The 3109-nt window shown below is 37.6% G+C and overlaps 1 pseudogene; it reads left to right on the top strand.

Annotated features, from left to right (window-relative positions):
• The window catches only part of LOC107679027 (uncharacterized), a 3243-nt pseudogene extending 2220 nt beyond the window's left edge, over window positions 1-1023 (top strand).
• The last annotated feature ends 2086 nt before the right edge of the window (window positions 1024-3109 follow it).

Genomic DNA, 3109 nt, shown 5'->3' with positions numbered 1-3109 from the left:
AGTAAAGATTACTAATTAAATCTAAGTAAGGTAAACTATTGGATTTTACAGTGCAGCTCTAAGACACCATGAAGAAGCTTGCAGGGAAGTTCCAGCTAGCATAACATCCAGTTAAGGATAAAGTTGAAAGGGCCAGTTGAAACAAAGTTGAAACAAGACCGGTCACGGTCCATATAGCAACATTGCACATTGTTGTGGAACAGTCCATTGAGTGGAACTCATCGCTGTATGTCAGTTTTGTAGATTATGAAAAGGCGTTTGACAGCATGGACAGAGAGGCACTGTGGAAGTTATTATGACATTATGGAGTCCCACAGAACATTTTAAACTTGATCAGGAACTCCTATGAAGGGATGTCGTGCAGAGTGGTGCATGATGGGCAGCTGATGGGCAGCTGAAAGAAAGTTTCCAGGTCAAGACAGGAGTGAGGCAAGGCTGTTTGCGCTCTCTGTTTTTGTTCCTCCTGGTTATTGACTGGATCATGAAGATTATAACCAGTGGGAAGAAAAATGGGATACAATGGACACTGTGGAGTCAGCTGGATGACCTCGATTTTGCAGATGACATTGCGCTCCTGTCCCACAGCCACGAACAGATGCAGGACAAGTTTTCCCACCTCCTCAAAATTTCATGTCAGGTGGGGCTCTACATCCACAGAGGCAAGACAAAGATCTTGAAGGTCAATACCATCTGCGAAGTACCAGTGAGGCTGGATGGCGAAGCCCTAGAGGAGGTGGAGTCCTTCACATACCTCGGCAGTGTGGTGGATAAACAGGGGGGACAGATGTGGATGTGAAGACCATACTCAGCAGGGCCTGTGCTGCATTCATCCAGCTGAAAAATGTCTGGAGCTACAAGGAGAACAGCCGTCACACCAAGATACGTTTGTTTAACTTGAACGTCAAGTCAGTGCTGCTGTATGGAGCAGAAACATGGAGGACTACAAAAGCCACCATGAAAAAGATCCAGGCCTGTGCAACCAATGTCTCTGCTGGATTCTTTCAATTCACTGGCCATCAGTAACCGATTTGTGGCAGAGGACAGATCCTGAGAAGAAAGTGGGGATGACTTGACTTAAGAAAATCAGTATCCAATATCATTAGACAGTCTCTGACATGGAACCCGCAAGGAAAAAAGAAAAAGGGGATGGCCACGGAACACCTGGTGCCGAGACCTGGATGCAGAAGTCAAGCTGACAGGAATGGGATGGGGCCAGCTGGTAATGGGTAGCACAGAATAAAAAATGTTGGAGAGCGGTCGTCGATGGCCTATGCTCCAGGAAGAAGCAACGGGCCTAAAAAGACTGTCAACAGAGGGAGCTAAATAAATTACAAAGTTATAATTATTGTTTGTAAATTGTAAGTTGTAATTGAAACAACAAAAACATTGTAACAAGCTATATGCTTGAATGGTTACAATATTATGATGTATGAAATATAATTATTAATTGATTACACTACTCGTTACTGGAAAAAGTAATATTATTACTGTAACGCATAATAATCTAAATTCACTCTACTAATGATGTCGCTAAAAAGAGTAGAAGATCTGCAGGCCCAGTCAATAGTCTCCTCCTACTGAGACTTTAGGTGCCAATTTATGGTCTTGCCATTGGCCAATAGACTTTACATGTTTTCACACATGCTTCAGACACCAGCATCTTTCACACATGCCATGACCCAGCATCTTGTTCTTTTCTCATGTTTTTAGTATAAGTTAAATTCACAGGGAAGTCTTACGTATTGTGTTATTTATTTATTTGGAGGTGTTTTACACATTTCAGAGTATGTCATTTTCTGTAGGCAAAATAATAATAATAAAATTGATGCAATTTTTACAGTGATGATCGAGTGATGACAGTACAAAACTAGAAGCAAAACAGTCTGTTTATTCACTTATTTGTCACACATTAAAACATATGTTTGGTGAAAATTACCACTGGATTAAACACTACTTACAAAACACAGATATGGTGTTTTGGAAAATGAAAATGAATAAAAAATATTATTTAATTAATTAATTAATTCATATATTCATACATTTTTTTCTAAAACAAGGCACTGTTATTTGGCAAAAGAAGGCATTTAAAATATGAACTCATATGAATTGATCCATGTAGCCTATCAACAAACATTTCAATTTAATAACCCCATTTACATGTTTCCTGTTTCCTTTACGACAGTACCATGATACATGCATGTGCTTTCCTCTGCTTGCAAACATGGCGCAGCACATGCAGGTTCTATGTCAGAACGCCGGCTCCTGCATCAGCAGCATCACACGCATGTGTCATGGTACTCTTGTGAACGCTCTTCGACTGACACTGAAGAGAAGAAGTTGTTGAATAAAGTCTTTATTTTTGTTTTCTTTGCGTACAAAAAGTATTCTTGTAGTTTCACAAAATTAAGGTTGAACCACTGATGTCACTTGGACTATTTTAATGATGTCCTTACTACCTGGTAGTTGCGTTGCTGTCTATGCAGGGTCAGAAAGCTCTCGGATTTCATCAAAAATATCTTAATTTGAGTTCCAAAGATGAAAGAAGGTCTTACATGACAATTTTTCAAACTCTCCTTTTAATTTCTGTGCAATGTTTGGCATTGTGGCTAATTTAGCCTGATGAACACAAACAAACACGCATATATAAAATACAAAACAGCATGTTTAATGTGGAGTTATTATCACAAAGACTTATTTTATATTTATTTTTATAATGTCTACATACAAAACTAAATAAAAAAACGGAACAGATTTATACCTATTTGGAAATGGCAAAAGAGCCAATGAGTGGTCCTCATTTCCTTCTATTTTAATTTGTATATTGTACAATATTAAAGTGTATGTTTTTGCAGTAGATGGCAGCAATCTTCCACTAAACCACGACATATTATTCATGTTATCACAATGAATAAAACTGAGAAATGTAAAGTGAATTTTACATAAAATGTTGCTTTTTTTATATAAAGATGTATATATAAATTATTAGTAAGTGGCAAATACATAAAAAAAAAAATACTACTACCCCTCCCAAATTGAACAGTAGAGTAAAACATTAATAAAGTGAGTGCTATTATGTTTCTGACAAAAAAGAATGATTAAAAAGAAGTAT

Source organism: Sinocyclocheilus anshuiensis, unplaced genomic scaffold (assembly GCF_001515605.1).
Source record: "Sinocyclocheilus anshuiensis isolate Anshui unplaced genomic scaffold, SAMN03320099.WGS_v1.1 scaffold2182, whole genome shotgun sequence".
Taxonomy (NCBI): Eukaryota; Metazoa; Chordata; class Actinopteri; order Cypriniformes; family Cyprinidae; genus Sinocyclocheilus; species Sinocyclocheilus anshuiensis.
This window is presented reverse-complemented; position numbering and strand designations above follow the sequence as displayed.